The sequence below is a fragment of the Elephas maximus genome, chromosome 5, assembly GCF_024166365.1.
Source record: "Elephas maximus indicus isolate mEleMax1 chromosome 5, mEleMax1 primary haplotype, whole genome shotgun sequence".
In the NCBI taxonomy this organism is placed as follows: domain Eukaryota; kingdom Metazoa; phylum Chordata; class Mammalia; order Proboscidea; family Elephantidae; genus Elephas; species Elephas maximus.
The window spans coordinates 72228424-72249372 of record NC_064823.1 but is presented as its reverse complement, the minus strand read 5'-3'; the positions used below and the strand labels follow the sequence as shown (position 1 = coordinate 72249372).

General features: G+C 41.2%; 1 pseudogene; it reads left to right on the top strand.

The window, feature by feature from the left end:
• The first annotated feature begins 13702 nt into the window (after positions 1–13702).
• On the top strand, positions 13703–13974 carry LOC126077563 (60S ribosomal protein L38-like; annotated as a pseudogene).
• The last annotated feature ends 6975 nt before the right edge of the window (positions 13975–20949 follow it).

The following is a 20949-nucleotide window of genomic DNA, read 5'->3' as shown; positions in this document are numbered from 1 at the left end:
AAATGGAATATACAAGTAGCCCCTGACGTATGACATATTCAAGTTATGATGAATTTCACATTTGAACATCCTTTTTTTATGATTTTTATACTTTTTTACATACATATTAAGATATATCTGTAAGTTTATATGTAATGTTTCCCACTCCCAAAGACAAATAAAGTTTGGATTTGTAAAGAAACAGATAGCAAAAGGCAATAATAATGAGAACTAAAGAAAAAAAGAAGAGGTATTACACTTATGTCAGAACCCACTTACGACAGAGTTGTTGGGACAGAACCCCTTTGTCGTAAGTCAGAAACTTCCTATGCTGTAAACTGTCAGCACTGATAGATTTATAGACTAAAATAAGTAAGGAACAGAGTTTGATTATCTCATAGGATAACTGAAAATATGTAATTGCCCAAGGCCACAGAGTTGGGATTTTGCTCAGGCATTTGCTAAAACTTTTCCATGTGTTCCCCAACTTAATCCTCACAAGAACAAAATGAGTTAGGCAATATTTTGGGGGATAAAACTTAAACTTAGAGAAAAGTCAATAAGTTGCACAGGGTTACAGGACTAAGATATGATGGGTCTAGGAAAGGAATTCTGATTCCAGAGGCCATGCCAGAAGGATAAAAAAAATGGACCTCTATAATTCAGAGTTCAAGAGTTGGATCACTTTGCCACTTGTGCTTCTTTTGGCATTTTCTATGGCTTTCCTGTAGCTATGGTATGAATGGAAACTCTGGTGGCATAGTAGTTAAGAGCTACAGTTACTAACCAAAAGATCAGCAGTTCAAATCCACCCGGTGCTCCTTGGAAGCCCCATGGGGCAGTTCTACTCTGTCCTGTAGGGTCACTGTGAAACCTGCCCTTCCCGTTTTTGTCCCCTGCTGGTTGGAATGTGGACATAATATCATTGTGGACCAGGAATTGTTGAGGATAGCAGTGTAGAAGATAAATGGAGCTGGGTCCCTGACGATTGAGGAGCTAGCATATCAGCCTTAGATCTTTTAGCTGAACTGTTTAATGAGAAAGAAATAAACATCTACCTTAGTTAAACCAATGTCATTTTTAATCCTTTTGTTATAAAAAATACACATAAACCCAACACAAATAAATAACTATACACACACATGCACTTAATTAGTAAGCTATATAAACCAGAATAATTATCTTTTTAAATGTCTTAGTTAAAATAACCTATCCAAACTGGGATAAGTAACTTTTTTTACGTAGGAATGTCTTAGATTAAAAATGTCAACATTATTTCAGCTCTTATTTTTTTCCTGTTTTTATAATTAACACTGTCTTTTGGCAACCTCTATAAAACTTCACATCGGTTAAAAGTGAATGATGAATAGGGACAGTTAGGTTAACAAGGCATAAATCAATTGAGACTTTCTGTTGAGATCATAAACCACAGTAACTGAATATTTTGCAGCAGTAAATTCTCAAGTGCCTGAGAGAGACCTGAAATTTGTAAATGCTTCTAAGCATAATTTTTAGGTTAGATATAAAAAGCTTATTTGAAGTCAAAGAAAGGTGACCCAACAGGATGTGGAAATTATCAAACAATATCATTAGTATCATATGTAAGTAAAATTTTGCTGAAGGTCATTCAAAAGTGATTGCAGCAGTACATCAACAAGGAACTGCCAGAAATTCAAGCTGGATTCAGAAGAGGACGTGGAACAAGGGATACCATTGCTGATGTCAGATGGATCCTGGGTGAAAGCAGAGAATACCAAAAAGATGTTTACCTGTATTTTATTAACTATGCAAAGGCATTCATGACATTATGGATAACATCACAAAGAATGGGAATTCCAGAACACTTAATTGTGCTCATGAGGAACCTGTGTGTAGACTGAGAGTCAGTTGTTCGAACAGAACAAGGGGATATGGCCTGGTTTAAAATCAGGAAAGGTGTGTATCAGCGTTGTATCTTTTCACCATGCTTAATTCAATCTGTGTCATGAGCAAATAATCAGGAAGCTGGTCTATATGAAGAAGAACGCAGCATCAGGAGTGAAGGAAGATTCACTAACAACCTTCAGTAAGCAGATGACACAACTTTGCTTGCAGAAAGGGAAGAGGACTTGAAGCACTTACTGATGAAGATCAAAGACCGCAGCCTTCAGTATGGATGACACCTCAACATAAAGAAAACAAAAATCCTCACAACTGGACCAATAAGCAACATTGTGATCAACAGAGAAAAGATTAAGTTGCAAGGATTTCATTTTACTTGGATCCACAATCAACACCCGTGGAAGCAGCAGTCAAAAAGTCAAATGACATATTGCATTGGGCAAATCTGGTGCAAAAGACCTCTTAAAAGTGTTAAAAAGCAAGGAAGTCAGTTTGAAGACTAAGGTGTGCCTGACCCAAGCAATAGAATTTTGAATTGCCATATATGCATTTGAAAGCTGAACAATGAATAAGGAAGACCAAAGAAAAATTGATGACTTTGAGTTATGGTATTGGCAAAGAATATTGAATATACCACGGACTGCCAGAAGAACGAATGATTCTGTCTTGGAAGAAATATAGCCAGAATGCTTATTGGAAGCAAGAATGGCAAGATTTCATCTCAGATACTTTGGACATATCATCAGGAGGGATCAGTTCCTACAGAAGGCTGTCATGCTTGGTAAACTAGAGGGTCAGCAAAAAAGAGGAAGACTCTCAACAAGATGGACTGAGACAGTGGCTACAACAATAGGCTGAAGCATAACAATGGTTGTGAGGATGGCACAGGACTGGGCAGAGTTTACTTCTGTTGTACATAGAGTTGCTATGAGTCAGAACTGACTCGACGACACCAAGCAATGACAACAATTTGAAGTCAAAGGCTAAAATGGAAATAATAAAAGCAATAGATCCACACTTAATCCTTTCCACCTGACAACATATTACCAACATCCTTCATCATGAATTTACCAAAAATTGAATATTATACCCATTCTTTCATTAAATATATCCAACCAGTCATTCTACCAACTTCTCAGAAGTCTTTCAGATGACAAGATTGATTACTCGTAGCCTAATCTTTTATTCTCAGGGAAGTGGAATAAAGTATGGGGGGGTTGGTAGAAATGGGCTGGGACTAATAAACATTGAATGGAGAGGAAAAGCAAATGGTCCAGAACATTCATTGATTCATTCACTCATTCATTAATTTGTAAAAAATTAATTTAGTCCTTATTGTACTTAATTAAGGGAACCCTGGTGGTTTAAGTGCTATGGCTGCTAACCAAAAGGTCAGCAGTTTGAATCCACCAGGGGCTCCTTGGAAACTCTATGGGGCAGTTCTACTCTGTTCTATAGGGTTGCTATGAGATGGAATTGAGTAAACCTCAATGTTTAGTTTTTTTTTTTACTAATTAATTAATTAAAGTAATTGATTATTCTAGATGCTGAAGTTATTTAATTTCTGCCCTTAAGATGTTTATAATATAGATGGGAAGGCAAACAAATGAACTGAGTATAAAACAAAACAAAGTCATTGGTTTTTTTTTTTTATTTCATTAATTTTTAGTGGTACTTCTATGTTGAACCAGTCCTAGTACTCCACATTTATGAACACAGTAATTGGTCCAGGGATGTGCAAATAACCATTGCTAGTTGAAGACTCTCTTATGATTTGATACATAAAAACTGGAGAAGAGAGGCTCTTTTTTTCGTTTGGATCATTTGCTTCTGTCTCTTGCAACCATAACATTCTTAATACGTCCTATGTATGGATTTCCTGGAAGGCTTAGACATTCAATATATTTTTTAAGTGAATAACTAAGTGGATACTGTATTTTGTTCTCATATACAACCAATATGTCTGCCTTCATATTCACCCTGTATATTCACAGCCGGACCAAGTACCGTGCTGTGGGCCCAACCTTCCTGGCCCTGCCCCTCCGCAGCTCCCCACAGCTCCTCCCCTGTCCCATTGGCCAAGGCCGAGACCCTCCTCTCTGCCCAGTGATGGGCGTTACGACCCGCCTGCCACACCCTGACTGGTGGGTGATAGGGAGCGACGAGTTACCTCACTGGGTAACAGGGCTATTATGGGGGAGGGAGTGGTGACAAGTTACCGTACTGAGTGATGGGTGACACCAACCCTAGTGATGCCACTGCCTTGGTAGCCACTCGCCCTGTAGCGCTGGCCCACCTGCCACCGTGGACTATGGAGTCATTTTGGTGTCACCCCCTCGGACAGTCTCGGGGGTACAGCTCATACCCCCACCATCCTCTCTACCTCCCTAGGAATGACATTCCACCATTTCTGTGTACCTCCCTTCTTCTCTTGTCCCTTTCTTCTGATACTAACTTTTTTCAGGAGCTAGGGTTCAGGAGGAAGTTCTTTATGGAGCACTGGAAATGCTGAGATGCACTGGGTCTTGGATTAAGTACAGCGATTATTTTAAAGTCAGAATTTCCTTTTCACCTTAAATGATGGCTTTGCATAATCATAGATATTTTTGCTCAGATGTTTCAAAACCTGAAACAAAGAAAAGATGTAAATGCTTATAAATTCAGAATCAGACAGCTACCCATAATTTAATTTTCCTGGAAATGGAACACATCATTCTGATTCTCCCTCACATCTAAGGACAGTGTGTTCCATTTTATTTTGTATTACTAGTGGTTTAAGTGTATCTTTGTAAGGCCTCTAAAGCTATCTGGCAGTCAGACAGAGTATAAATAACCTTTATTGTTATTATCATTGTATGTAGCATTTACTCTGTTTTGTTGCCGTTAATAATAAACCATTCAAGCAATGTTGTTACAATGTATAATATTAGCAGAAGACTCCCTGGGGAAACATATAAGAGGGTGTTTAATATTCTGCTTGTTCCTCAGTCCATCTCTCCACAGGCAGAGATGTTAGAGCATGCTCAAAGTTCAATTAAAAAAAAAAAAAAACTATGAGATAAAAAAATAGCACTATACATGGTACTGTAATTCATAGAATTGCTTTTGCTTTGGCATTTTTGCTAAATCAAGGGGTCATAAATTAGCTAAATTAATCTGGCCTTGAAATTTTATTCCTCTTTAGGTATTTTCAATAAAAACAAAAACAAAAACCAAACCCAGTGCCGTCAAGTCGATTCCGACTCATAGTGACCCTATAGGACAGAGTAGAACTGCCCCATAGAGTTTCCAAGGAGTGCCTGGCGGATTCGAACTGCTGACCCTGTGGTTAGCAGCCATGGCACTTAACCACTATGCCACAAGGGTTTCCAAAATAATTCCCACAGGCCTATATATAAGAACTAATTTCTTAGCAACTTGGTCAAATTAGTATAGTCTTATTCTTTTTGTAGAAACCAAGTGATTTTCTGCTCAAATACTCAGTTATGGACCTAGCTTTTGAGAAGAGTCAGCCTGTACCACATTTTTTTCTCTCTCACTGTACCAGGTAGCTGATGACTTGGAAGAGCACAGGTTTAGTCTTGAAAGATGCATCCAGTAAGGGTATAGGAAAGCCTGGAACTCCTGGCATTTTGAGAAGTGAAGTAGTGCATATGAATGAACATACATACAAGTGCTGTTGTGAAATCTGGCCCCAAGGATTTTCAGAGAAATATTGTAATCTCAAGGACCTGTTTAGATTTGAAAACTAATCACCTTGACCCAGAGAGCATGTTGCTTTCATTGCTAGGTTCTGCAGAGCTTTAAAATAATTTTATCTTCTTCATTCCACTAATTAGTTGTAGCTTTTCATGCAGAAACCCCACTGAGAGTTCGATTGGGGAGTTGTAAAAACAGTGTGGAGGCAGTGTTTGACCTCCTCCAACCCCACAAAGAGGAAGGAGAACCAAGATGAACAACACAAGGCTAACTCCCATGAGGTGGAGGTCAGACAAGCCTCCTCTCTCCACCATCTTTACTAATTCTGACACCAACCGTCCCTCACACAGCACTCTCTACTTCTCTGGGTTCGATTATTCATTGCAATGGCCACACAGAACTCACAGACCACACTCATGATTATGGGGTTTCTTAGGGAAGTAGCAATTACAATTAGGGCTCAGGAGCCCTCAGGATACATTTCTTTCATCAGGATAGCCTCTTTCTAGCCGTGGCTAACTGGCATGCCTTTCCCTGGCCCTCAGTCTCTGCCCAAAGGCACTCAGCTTTCTCTCTCCATGGGCTGCGAAGTCCACCACACCATCTCCTGTTGCTGGGTCTCCGCTGCTGGGTCCTTCCTTCCTTGGTGGTAGGCTCTGGAATTGGCTCTCTTTTAAGGCAAAACTAATCCCCTTGGTAGGTCACAATTACTTTAGCACACAGTCCCGCCCAGTCACCTAGGTGGAAGTTACAAGCCCATGGCTAGAAAGGCCACGCACAAAACTAATTAATCCACTGCAGGTCACCCCCTGGTTTTTCTAGCTATGGTTCTTTCATATTGGAGGATAACCTCCCTCTCCAAATCATTCTACCAGTCCAAAACAGTTATTAACAATTGGCCTTTCAAAAGAGCAAAGATTCCACAGGGTGAGGTTACCCAGGTACTAGCCGTTCAGGTCTGCTGCGGGTTTCCATCTGATCTGGTCAAGTTCTCCAAAAGTCATCTCTTTGCCCTTTCTGGCCTCTGTCAAAATTTAACTCAGACAAGATTACGCCCTTGCTCTGAGCTTTATGAGTTATCAGCATAGAAAAACCTTTAGGGGCCTTTAGGTTTGGCCACTGTACTCTAATCCAGCAGTGTCTTGCCCCTAGTCTACCCTTTTATATTTACAGTTTCTACAGTTACAGTTTTCACAATCACAATGAACCCTTTTGACAATCAATATTCACAGCTGAATCACACAACCCTATTAGTATCTTCCCCCACTCTCTTCCCCAGAGCCATCAGGAAAAGAGGAATCTGTTCAGTGGGGATTCTCCTTTGTCCCCTTCACTTAAGTAAGCACACTTATGAAACCATGTAAGCCAGCCTTTTTATCTGCTCCCTGTTTTAGATAGCCAATGTTTAAATTGTCCATCCCTATCAAACCAATGCTCTGAGGAGACAAACATGTTCTTGGTCTTAAAGAATCTTCTGTTCTGGTTGGAAGTTTGAGCATCTGCATCCATAAGCAAAATCTAGTCCACAGCAAGCCATCTAATTGTAGCAATCTACACCAGCTCATGGTGTCAGCCATCTTTGTTCTCATTCAGTCAGGTTCTAGTCAGCTCATCCCTAGCCATCCAAGCTAGGTCACAGTGGGTAACAGCATCAGGTTTGAGAGTTCACACACACCTCCCAGCACTTCAGACAGCCCCTTCACACCTTCTCATCTCTAGCCCACTTTGGCTAGGTCTAAGGGTTCCACGCAGAAAATTAGGAGTCCACACACAACTCCCTTTACTTCTGACCAGCTAACCCTTCCTCTCAGTCTCATCCCTAGCCCACAGGGGCTAGGTCAACAGACGCCAATGGAACATGTCCAAACGGCCCATCTTTTCATTGCTGCACTTTCCCCACTTGTACTCCTTAAGTGGACCCAGGTGGTCATTACAAATGAGTAGACCAAGCTATCTACTCACCGGCTGCCTTTAACTTCCAATCCTGGAAGAGAGCTCCTTCCGATGCACACTGACTTTTCCTGCCTAGAAATTCAAAAACAGCCACTTTTTTTTTTTCCTCTAAGTTCTTCCTTCAAATGCAAATCTTCTGTTCTCTCAGCAGTTCTTGGTGGTTCTGCATAGTTTTTAACATGCAAATCTGAGTGGGGCTCAGGTTTTCCACCTAAGCCCCCACTCTATACACAAGGTTAGGGCTTGAAACAAAAAGCCTGTGTTTCTTCCACAAATCCTAGTTCCCCTTTTAGCATATCCAATTAAGTATTCGCCAAAGGCAGAGTTACATGCTCTCTGTAACCTATAATATCCAATGTTCATTTCTACCATACACACTTAGGTCTTCCTTATAACATGAGGTAGGAGAAACATTTAATATCCATAGTACATTCAGATAAACACGTAATCCTAAACACATAACCCTTTTAAAACATTCCCATTTAGTCTTCTCCACATGACTATGTCCCATTCATATGCATATGGCCTTGTGCCTCTGGGTGGAACCAGAAGGCCCTGGCTCCCTATTAATCTTCCAGGTTATCTGGCCTGGCTTTGGCCTCAGGCCACTTCAGCGGCAGCTTTTCAGCCATTACAGGTAAGTAACAACAACCAAAGTAACCATCCAAGAATCAAAAGTTTCACTTCCCAAAACCCTTCATTCTTTTGTTACAAAATTCTATGCTCTCATGGGTCTGGAGCCATTGCAATGAATCCCATTTCTGACACTAACTGTTAAAACATTGTGGAGGCAGTGACCTCCTCCAAACCCACAAGGGGAAGGAGAACCAAGATCAATAGCATAAAGGCTGACTTCCATGAGGCAGAGGCCAGGCAGGCCTACTCTCTCTGCCATCTTTACTAATTCTGACACCAACTGTCCCTCACATAGCACTCTCTACTTCTCTACTTGGTTTAAGTGTTCATTGCAATGATCACACAGCACTCATAGACCACACTCATGAATACAGGATTTATTAGGGAAGTAAGAGTTACAATTCAGGCTCAGGAACACTCAGGATACAGTTCTTCCATCAGGATAGCCCCTTTCCAGCTGTGCTCACAGGCATGCCTCTCTCTAGCCCTCAGTCTCTGCCCAAAGGCACTCAGCTTTCTCTATGGGCGAGGATGCCCACTACGCTGTCTTCTGTTGCTGGGTCTTTGCTGCTGGGTGTCTCCTGCTGGTCTTTCCTTCCTTGGTGGTGGGCTCCTTCTCTCTGCTGTGGAATTGGTTCCCTTTTAAGGCAAAGCTGACCAATCCCCTTGGTAGGTCAAAATTACGCTATCACATAGTCACATCTAGTCACCTGGGTGGGAGTTACAAGGCCATAGCTAGAAAGGTCACACACAAAAGTGATTAATCCACCATAGGAGTTATATCAGATATCTTTTGCTATGTAATAAACTAATTTAGTGATTAAAAAACAAAAAACATTTATTTAGCTTAGGATTCTGTGAGTCAAAAATTTGGGCTGGTCTCAGATTGGATGTTCTTCTGCTGATCTTGATTGGGTCCATCCGTGATCAACTGTTGATCAGCTGTGCTGTTTTATTACAGGGGGTTGGCTGGCTGTTGGGTGGGGCGACAGGGATGACTGGGTCACATGTCCTTTATTGTCCTGCAGACGAGTTAGGGCGACTCAGAGTTCTAAGAACAGATGGAAATATAATAAGCTGTATTACACAACTGTTCATTATATTTCTGCTTGAGTCTCTTTTGCTAATGTCCTAAAGGCCAAGCCTAGAGTCTGAATGGGAGACATGCAAAGTTACATTGCAAGGGGCCATGGGTAGGGGAAAGGAGTAAATTTTTTATATTTTTGCAATCTATCACAGTAATTGGAAACCCTGGTGGCGTAGTGGTTAAGTGCTACGGCTGCTAACCAAAAGGTCGGCAGTTCGAATCTGCCAGGCGCTCCTTGGAAACTCTGTGGGGCAGTTCTACTCTGTCCTATAGGGTCACTATGAGTCAAAATCGACTCGACGGCACTGAGTTTTGGTTTTTTATCACAGTAATAGAGACAGCCCTGGGTAGCCAGAAGTAGCTGCAGGAATTGTTCATCAATAGCTATAACAGTCTTTGAGAAATCATGTCATCCTGTCTGAAATGCAGCATGGTGTTTTGAAGTACCCTTGACCTTGAGTTTTACAGAATTGAATTCCTGTTCTGGCATTACTACTAATTCACTGTATGACATGGGGCAACTCTCTGACCCACGTTGAGTACCTATTTTTTAAGTCTTATATAAGGCTATTGCTTCTAGGACTAAGACATTTTGTGATTTCAAATGAATGGCTTTGCCCGCATTCGTTCTAAATGCTGAACGATTTAGAAGAGAACTGAAAAAATCATAGAACTCTATTTTTAATAATGGGAAAAATAAGGCCTAGAGAGGCTTAGTCAAGGCCCTAGAGCAAGTTAGTGGTGGAGCTGAGGCTAGATACTAGATCTTTCTGCTTGCCAATCCACCGACCTTTTCTGTATTCCTAGGTGTTTTGTCAACAAGATATCAGGGAATTTTGCATTTTCAAGTATGGTTAGCAACCCACACATAAAATTCAGTTAATTCACTCACAGTTTCATTTTTTACTCAGAGCTTTCAGCACTATATAGCTACATAACATAGAAAGATGTTTATAAGTACTTCTGGGGTGAGCATGGTAGTTAGCAATGACATAGCACCTTCGAGGCTGATCTTGCCTGGAGTCACTCATCCATCTGTGGTCAGCTAGCTAAAGGCCACCATAAAAACAAAAATATTTTGTTACGATAAATCAGAAAAGTGCTCACTACACTTTCTGACATTCACTCCTTCCCCTTATTCATCTAATTGCTGTTTCTGATCCCTACTGGGTCAAGCTCAGGGGTGGGAGAGTATAGGGAGAAGAGGGTAGGGGATAGAGAGTCCGTATAGCTGGTATTCTAGTAATCTGACACCAGGGCGAACCTTATATAGAAGGTGCAGAATTGCTGGATCTTGTTCTAAGCGGACCCTTCTGTAGGTCTGTCAGAGATTCTGCACTGGGGACCTCTGACCGCAGTTTCCTTGATATGGGCACTGTCTCCTGAGCTTCTGTTGATCTACTTGTTTTTTTTTTTTTGAGATCACATCACTCCACAAGGTGCTCCTTTTTTGTGGGAAGTTCAGCTGTCTCCCAATAGGGTCCTTCTCTTGGCTCTCTACTGCAGTCTAGTTATTGTCTTTCATCTTTAGACTTATCTTCTCCAGAGGCCAGCACCAGTCTCTGTGTCCCCCAGATTCCTGGGGCCACTCGACAACCTTTTGTTGCATTTCTTCTCAATGGGGAGAAATGCTCCATTCTCTTCCCCTTGAGATTGGGAGGAGATATAATGCAGCTCAAGAACAGTATTCTCTATGATTGAAATTCTCTCTTTCCAACATTCTCAACAACTATGTGAACTCACTGTCTTCTCTCATGTAACTTGAGAGTGAGAACACATTAATGTTTGCACGGTTTTCCAATCTCTCAACACAACCAATTTATGCTGTTTAGTCCTTACATTAGGAGTAGGGTGCCTGTTGTACTGTTTATAGCCCTTGGTTATTGCTGAAAAAATACTTAAGGAGAGTAGTTTTAGTTTCCTCATCTGAAGGATGAAGAGGTTGGACTTTTTGATTTTTTAATGTCTTCAGCTCTCAAATTCTGACGTGCGTGATTCACTAAAGTTCTGCTCATGGCCCATGAGAGTTCACGTATTTCTAGGACAAGAGTTCATCCCCTCCTCCAATAGCATTTAGATAGTCCCTGACTGTTGAGGCTGTTGGTTTGCCCAAACTAAAATCTTAGTCATGGCATTCATACTGTTAATTTTATCTCAACAACCCAACAAGCTCTGCTTCCCCAACTTCTCATTTTCTCAGATTTCTAGGACTTGGCTATCTCATGTACTTATTTCCTCATCCATGACATCAATAGTGTAGCAATTTCCTGTAAACTATGGTTTGATCATACTGAAATACATTAACTGCAGTGAGCGATGAAATTGCCAGTGCTGTTATTGTGTGAGCCACGCTGTAGAAACAGTGACAACCCCTGAGAGATTATATTCATGCCTTGAAATTTGTGATCTCCTCTGAACTCAGAGAAATAGCATTTATTTGAAAAGAGAAAATGGAGGGCCAAGAACAGAGTTATTTTAAAATCACCTTAGCTGCATATTAAGGCTATCTGTCTATTAGTGTCAGGATCATGCTGGCATTCACAGTAACAAAAGTTTGGGAATAAGAAAAACAGAAAGCAAAATTTCTTTGGGCGAAAAAGATGTGTCTTCTTAACTTCTAGAGCATCTTTTGTTGATACTAACATTTGGCACTTAAAGCTCCTTGGAGATAGGGAATGCATTTTATCATCTATGTATCTCTGAAAGCTCCTAACCTAATCCCTACCAGGAAAATAATACAGACTAAATTCTGGGCACAGTGCGTGTCCAATAATAAGCACTCAATAAATGTTAGCTGTTATTATTATTAGTCTGAAGCATGTGCTCGCTATGTTAATGGATTGATTTCTCCTTTGCAACTATTCTCTGCTTCATTCATTCTGAAGAAATTCACATGAAACTGTAAAACATTTTTTATATTAAAAAAAATCTGTTGCCATTGAGTTAATTCCGACTCATGGTGACCCTGTAGGACAGAGTAGAACTACCTCATAGAGTTTCCAAGGAGTGGCTGGTGGATTTGAACTGCCGACATTTTGGTTAGCAGCCAAACGCTTAACCATTGAGCCACCAGTTCTCCATTTTGTATTAGGGTTCCCAAACAAACAAACAAACAAAACTCATTGCTGTTGCGTTAACGCTGACTCATAGAGACCCTACAGGACAAAGAAGAACTTCTCTATAGGGTTTCCAAGGCTGTAAATTTTTACGGAAGCAGACTGTGATATCTTTCTCCTATGGAGGAGCTGGTGGGTTTAAATTGCTGACATTCTGTTTAGCAGCTGTGCGCTTTAACCACTGTGCTACTAGGGCTCCTATATTAAGGTTAGGGATAGAAGAATCTTGGAGGATGTATCATCAATTAGTATTCAGTGATTTTGAGTGTGCTTATGTATATATATGTGTGTGTGCACCAAAATTTAATCACATGAAGGACAAGTAGAGGTTGCTTTGTTTGAAATTACTCTCTTAAATGATTCCAAGTAATGCTTGAGTCCTGTTTAAAAAAACTGCCAAGTCTTCTTGCATCCAAGTCCCAATTTGCATATTACTTTACATATTGAGTCCCAAAGGCTTCAATTCAAAAGATGGAAAATAAAATTAAATGAATCAATTAGTGTATCTTACTGCAATTGTATTCAAATCCAATATTAAGGGCATTACATACAAATTACATAACAGATTTAGAAAGCAATTCAATTTAATCACATCCTGGATTCGGAGAGACAGGAACCCAGCTAAAGAGCACAAGAGGACTGCCTGTCAATCCTGATGCTGGGGGCTGGCAGGAGGGGCGTGCTGTCCATCCTGGTTGGAAAAGCAACTGGTCTATCCAGAGCCAGCCCAGCCCTGTAACCCTGACCCAATGTCAGGGTTTCCATGAGGTGTGATTCTATTTGGTCTTTTATTTTTTGACCATTTGATTTTTGATAATGTTAGAATTTTAAGCTTGATGCAGAATAGCACAGAATCTGTCACTAATTTTGTACAATATCCTTGTGCTAGAAAATCTTAGAAGGATTAACTGATCGATTTACTCCTACTCCAACCTCTCCAGTTATTTTTTAAAGCTCTCGCCACCTCATTCCCTGAGGCCCTTGCACAACCCCAGCCTGGGCTATAGGCCTGCACTGTACAGTGGAGTATCCACCAGTCACATGTGCCTGAAGCGACTAAAGCATCGAATGTTTAAATTTAAATAAAACTTTTTATACAGGATTCAGGTATTGGAAGAATTTGGAGCATGTCTGGAACAACTTGGGTATGTGAATCTACCTTTCAGCTATACATTTTGTGAAATCCAAATACTGATGAAGTATTTAGCAACTGGTTCAAGAGGCACTGTGCATTGTAAGCTTAAAATACACATGGCAGTGTCTCGGGTGGTACGCGGGGAAGAGGGTTTAATCCGGGGCAATCCTCTGTCAGGTGCTGGTCTGCACCGGCTTCCCTGTGGGCCTCGTCGCCATGCCTCGCAAAATTGAGGAAATTTAGGATTTTCTGGTCACAGCCAGGGGAAAGGATGCCAAATCTGTCAAGATCAAGAAAAATAAGGACAATGTGAAGTTTAAGTTTAAGCAGATACCTTTACACCTTGGTCATCACAGACAAAGAGAAGGCAGAGAAACTGAAGCAGTCCCTGCCCCCAGGCTTGGCAGTGAAGGAGCTGAAATGAACCAGACATGCTGATTTGAACAGTAATAAAATTTTAAAAATTCAAAACAAAACAAAACAAAAAACCACATGGATTTGTAAGTATGAAGAAAGGATGTAATTTATCTTATTAATAATTTTTATGTTGTTTACCCATGGAAATGACAATATGTTGGTACATTCCATTATATATATTATATAATTAAAATTAAATTTACCTTTTTTTTTTAACGTGGCTATTGGAAAATTTTAAACTACGTATGTCCCCCACATTGGATTTCTACTTGACAGCCTGGTCTAGACAGAATGAAACTGGTGAACAAAAGTGCTATGTATTTGGCTTTTAAATTGGAAAGCCACAATCTACCACTAAGGTAGAAAATGTGGAGAAATAGATGCTTTATTTTTTCCTGCTGCCCTCAGACGTGATAAAGATTTCTTAGCTGGAAAGAGCAAGAGGGGAGGTACCAGATGAAAAAGGGCAGGCCGTCACCTGAAGACCTTACCATGTCCGTTTGAGCGTCACTGCTGCCCACACTGAGGATCCCTATTAATCAGGTTAGCTTTTCTCTTTGCTGCTTAGTGAAGGTAGAACATCAGCCACAGCAGCTTTGTAGCCAGCTGGTCTGTGCCCTATAACCATGTTTAACCCTCACCCAGCCCACTTTGTGGGGAACTCACCTTCTAACTGCACTCCACTCCTTCTCCAATGCCCTGTTCGAATAGTCTTCTGTTCTTGTTAGCTGCTGTTGAGTGGACTCCAATTCACAGCGACCTTATGTGTAACAGAACAAAATGTCTGGTACTGTGCCTTCCTCATGATCATTGGCATGTTTGAGTGCATTGTTGTGGCTATCATGCCAATCCTTCTCATTGAGGGTCTCCTTCATTTTCATTGACTCTCATTTTGCTGAATAGTCTTGGATACCTTTAAGACCTCAGAATGGAGGATAGGGTCCTGGAAACCCAGAGGGGCAGTGATACTGTAGACATGGAAGTCACTGCACCTGGCCAAGGGTGAAGAAGACAGAACCAGGTCAAAATCTGCCAAGATCTGGGCAGAAGTTGAAGACAAACTTGCACCCCTACAGCCTACCTCTGTTTCAGCTTTTGTAGGCATGTGTGCTCTTTTGAGATTTCAGTATGGCTGCATGTGTGTTTCTGTTTTTCACACTGAAGTTAAGGACAGTTTTTGCCTTTTTTGTTCAAGATTCACTCTGCTCTCTCTTTGAGCCATTTAGGTCATGTGTTGTTTCCATGTGTTCACACAGTGTGGCAGATCATGTGTACCAAAAATGGCCACACCACTATTTCCAGGCCCCCATACTCCTTAGAACCTTGTCACTCTCATCAATGAGTGGAGCCTGTTTCCCTCTCCTTGAAGCTGAGACTTTGGAACTGTCTGGATGAATGGAGCACGGTGAAAATGATGCTACAGGACTCCAATGCTAGGCCCTAAAAGACAGGGTGGCTTCCACCCAGTACTCGCTCATGCTCTCTTCCTTAAGCTGCCCGCCTTTGGAAGCCAGAGACTATACTCTATGACAGCTTTAACTAACTCACATGGAAAGGCTACGTGGAGATGTTCATGTAGAGAGGAACTGAGGCCCCTTGGTGAGAGCCAGCATCAACTGCCAAGCACGGGAATCTTTGATTCCTTTCATTTTCATATGATTTTAGCCTCAAGTCTTCAAATTTTCCAGCTGAGGCCCCAGACATCATCATGCAGAGACAACACATCTGCATCATGCCATGTCTAAATTCTTGACCCACAGATAATAAATGGTGGCTCTATGTTATTACCAAACCAGACCCATTGCCAATGAGTTGATTCTGACTTAGGGATCCAGAAGTTGGAATCGACTCGACGGCAATGAGTTTTTTTTTTTTTTTTAATGTTACTAAGCTTTGTTGTTGTTAGGTGCCATCGAGTTGATTTCAACTCATAGTGACCCCATGTGACAGAGTAGAATTGCTTTATAGAGTTTTCTGGGCTGTAATCTTTACAGGAGCAGATAGCCAGGTTCTTCTCTTGCTGAGCTGCTGAGTGAATTCAAATCACCAGCATTTCAGTCAGCAGGGCACCTTAAGCAAGCAGACAAGCAAACAGACTTAATTAAGCTTTAGGTAATTTCACATGCAGCCATAGTAACTGAAACACACAGCACCCTGTCCTTACCTGTGTTATTTGACCTCTGAGACTGCATCATAATTGTCTGGTTGTTTCTCTCTCCCTCATAGACTCTAAGTTCCTTGTGGACAGACATATTCTTCAGTCTATTCCCTGTACCTTGTACAGCACGCAAAAAAATAGAAACCCAGTGACATTTGTTGGGTGAGTTCCTTAAGATGGGTAATAAGTGAACGGTTCTGGTTCCTGATGGAGGTCAGGAGTTAAGACGTGAGAGGATAAGGTATGGCAATTGTGGCTGAGGGGGATATTTACAGACATTGTTCATCTGGATTTCAGCATGGCACTTGGAAGAGCCCTCAGGGCATCCTTGCATGGGCCAGGTTATAATGGTTAGGATGATTTGTAGTCAATTTTAAACCTAGAACCAGGAAGTGTTCATGTAGGATCTGTATCAATCTCAAGGGAGGTCTCTAGTGGAATATGTCTAGAAATTGGACCTAGTCCCTTCAAATTTGAGCGAAGACATTTATATTATGCTTATCAAATTGGCAGCAGATGTGCTAGCCAAAGAAAAAGTAACTGCCCTAGAGGAAAGAATCAGGATTCTAAAAGACCTTAACATCCTAGAAAAATGGGCTAAAATAAACAAGTTGAACTTAGAGGGGAAAAATGGAAGGTGCACCATATTTATTAAATACATCAATCATATGTGTAGGCTACTTACCACAGATTCATTTCAAGGAGACCTAGGGGATTACCTGCAGGCTCACTAGTCAACAGTGATGTGAGGGAGCTGCTAAAAAAAAAAAAAAAGTTCGTGCAACTTAAGCTCTGTTAATATTATGAGAGCTTTTAGGTCAAGGAGGATAATAGCTCCACTGTATTGAACATATCAGCTCTAGAATTTTTTTGTCTGGGTATTAGTAGCTAACACATACAGAGTTTTCTGTGTGTCCTACAGAGTTTTAAAGAGTTTTATGAAACATATCTCATTTTATCTTTATTGTTATTGTTCATGAATACTTTTTTATTGTGGTAAGTATACAGATAACAGAACAGTTGCCATTTCTATAATCTTCACATGTACAGTTCAATGACATCAATTACATTCATCATGTTATTCAAACATTAACTGTTTCCAAAGTTTTCCATCACCCTTAAGAGAAGTTCAGTGTCCCCTAAGCATTGTTCTCAGTGAATCTTCACAGCCACCCAAGAGGAATAGGTGTTATTATTATTCCCATTTTATAAAATAAGAAAACTGAACAGAGAGGAGTTAAGTGATTTTCCCACGTTGCATATCTATTAAGTGACAGGGCTGGGATTTGAACTGACTTCAGAGCTTCCTCTCTTAATTACTCCCGAAATTCCAGATACCTCATTATAGAGGAACATGGACAACTGAAAGTATCCAGAGGAGTGTGGTCCGGATGGTGAAATGGAGGCCACAAATGGCCATAGAATGTGGTTGAAGGAACTGGTCGGGGGCCCTTGAATTGGAGAAGACACAGATTGAGGGGTTGTATCTGTCTTGAAAATGTATGAAAGAGCTCTTTACGTTTGAAATGTGGAAGTATCACCTTACAAAACCATTAATAAAAAGGTTAGGCAGCTGTGAGGTAACAGCAGGGGATGAAGGACTGCATCAGTCAGGCTGCTATAGAGCAGATTCTGACAACTGGATGATCTCCTCCAATTTTGAAACTCAAAGGATGTAGTGTATTCTTTGACTTTTTCTTTGTCAATGTCCTATAGGCATGAACTAATGTTTACTATATGGTCCATGCGATGGTTAACGTTACGTGTCAACTCACCTAGGCTGAAATTCTCAGTGGCTTGGCAGACACTGTGTATCAGCTCTCATTTTGTAATCTGAGGTGAGCAGCCAATCGGTTGGAAGAAGAATTTCCATGGGGGTGTGGCCTGCATCCATGCTATAAACTAAAGTTCCAGCAAAGCTCACTCTCTTTCCGATCCTCTAATCTTCTCCATGTCTGAGCCCAGTTTCTGGGACATAAACGAACAAGGGCCTCCAGCCTGTCACCTGACCTGCAAGTTTTGGGTTAGCCAACTCCTGCAACCACATGAGCCCATGGAGATTGTCAGCCTGTTGTCTGATTACAGATTTGGGAGTTACCAGCCCCCACAATTGCTTGAGCCATTTCCTCACAATTGCACGAGCCATTTCCTTGAAGTAAATCTCTCTGTATCTATACATGTTTCACTGGTTTTGCTCCTCTAGAGAACCCAGAACTTAGACAGTCTATAAACTTTTGTGACAGATCAACTCTTCATGCAATATATTAAGATTTTGTAGGTTTGTTTTGAGCTTTGGTTAAATCTCCATAGAAAGAAACGCACCTCTGTATTTTTAAAGGATTTTATAAGGATGTTATCCATAGACCTCAGCCCAGAGCCTAGAATATAGCAGGTATTCAATTAATATTAGAAAAACCTTTAATGTTTTCATTAAGTTCTTTTTCCCCCCATGTGATGATTTAGTAAAATTTATCAATTATAAGAAGATTTTGGTCTTAGAGCTGTGGAGCAGTGTTTGTTGGCATAGAAATTGTCGGGAGTGATATTCCAAATATTTAACAATGGTAAGGCATGGGCATTAACCAATCAGTATGGATGCTGGCCATAGGGTTGGTGAAGGGTCTTGGGGCCCCCTGATGTGCCAGGCATTAAAGATTTTGTTTTGGGATTGTGGGGAGGGTGTCAGGGGAGATGTAGCTGCAGGTGGTGAGGGCATTTGAGAGCTCAGGGGAAAAATCTTTCAGAATTTTAAAAGGTATAGTCATATTAGTGTGTACCAGCTGGATATAAGTCCTGAATGTAGTAAAGAAAGATTTCCCAGGAAATCCTAGAAAATGAGGATTAGCTGGTGTCGTGGAGAGAGTGCTTGACTTGGAGACCTGAGGATGGAATTTATATCTCCCAATTACAAGACTTGTGCTTGTTCCTCTATATCAATTGGCATTTGTAGTGGGTTGGCCCCCCCAAAAGATATGTCTACATTCTAACCCCCAAAATATCTGAATGTGGCCCTATTTGGCAAAAGGTCTTTGCAGATGTAATTAAATTCAAGATCTTGAGATGAGGTTATCCTGGATTACCTGCCAAACCCATTGTCGTCGAGTCAATTCCTACTCCCAGCAACCGTATAGGACCTTACGGGACCTAGTAGAACTTCCCATAGGGTTTCCAAGGCTGCCACATCTTTTTCCTGAAGAGCAGCTCATGAATTCTAATCGCCAACCTTGCAGTTAGCAGCCGAGCAATTAACCACTGTGCCACCACGGCTGTCTGTCTGGATTATCTGAGGGGCCCCAAATCCAGTGACAAATGTCCTTATAAGAGGTGGAAGAGGAGAAGACAGATACATGAAGAGAAAGAAGCAATGTGACCACAGAGACAGAGATTGAAGGGATATAGCCAAGGAATGCCGGCAAGCATCAGAAGCTCAGAGAGGCAAGAAAGGAATCTCTCCTACAGCCTTCAGAGGGATCGTGGCCTTTATGACACCTTGATTTCAGGCCTCTGGCCTCCAGAACAGTGAGAAAATAAATTTTTATGGTTTTAGCCATCAAATCTGTGGTAACTTGTTACAGGAGCCACAGGAAATGAACACAGTGACTATATGGGAAAGCACTTACCAGATTGCTGAGTGTAATTGGCAAATTTAATCATTACAACCCACAGCCCCATGTCCTTTGCCCTATTACCCAGTGGCCATGAGAGTTTGTCAGGAAAGTTTATATTAGTTAAAAAAGAAAAAGTAGCGCACAGCTTTGCACAATCTTAGGTGTAGTGTTAACGATATTTCAACTCCACTAGAGTAAATAACTGGAGCCCTAGTGGTACAGTAGTTAAGAGCTTGCCTGTTAACCAAAAGATAAGGCAGTTTAAATCCACCAGCCACTCCTTGGAAATCCTGTGGGACAGACAGTTCTACCCTGTCCTTTAGGATCACTATCAACTTGAGGGCAATGGGTTTAGAGTAAATAACAAGTTAATAAAATCACCTCTTTAATTGCTTCGTAGAGAATGGTATTAGCTAAAATATTCAGTTTATTGGGGACTGAGGTGATGCCTGTAATGCTGTGAGAGCCATGAACAATGCCAGGTGGGTCTTTCCAGCATGGAACTCTGGGAGAGAACCAGAGTACCTTAGTGGGCAGTGACCTGGGCCAAGAAAAAACACACCAAACTCCTGACTTCATGGTAACGTCAATTGAAACCCGTTAACTAGTACTAAAACAACCGCATCCATCATAGACTAGACATGTTTTTCCCTGGCTCCCCTACATGTACCCTTGCATGTCAACACCAAGTATGTAAACACACACCCTGCACTGCCCTGTATAGACTTCTACCCGGGTGACTCTTGGCGCCTTGCTGTCTGCTGTGGGATTTTTCACACTGATCTCTGTAAGCTCCCTAATAAAACTTCGTCTATTAAACTTGGCTTTTACTGCCTCTTTTTTTCAGAATCTGGCCTGTGCCCTCAGAGTCACTCCTGCTGCTGGTCCTGAGGGGGTGTGACAAATATTAAGCAAAAGTCCATTGTCAAGGCAGGGGCCTCAGGGTACAGAGAAATTAAATGGGGAAATCCTACAGATGAAGGGAGACAGGACTCCTAATCCTGGATAGGATATCTGAAAATGGTATTCTAGACTCCAAGCTCTCACTTCATATACATGCCACGCATACCCAACTAGGGGAATATATATCTTACAGTGGTCACTGTGAGAAGCAGCAGCTTTGTGGAACCTTTGAGTTTCATGGGAACACTACTGCATTACTGCTCATTGGCAAATGGGCAGGTGAGTGCCAAGGCTTGTCATTCCATCTTTGGAGCCTCCATCCCTTGAGCCAAGAACCAGAATCAGAGGTGCTATTTCAGTTTTTCTCTTGTTGTTGT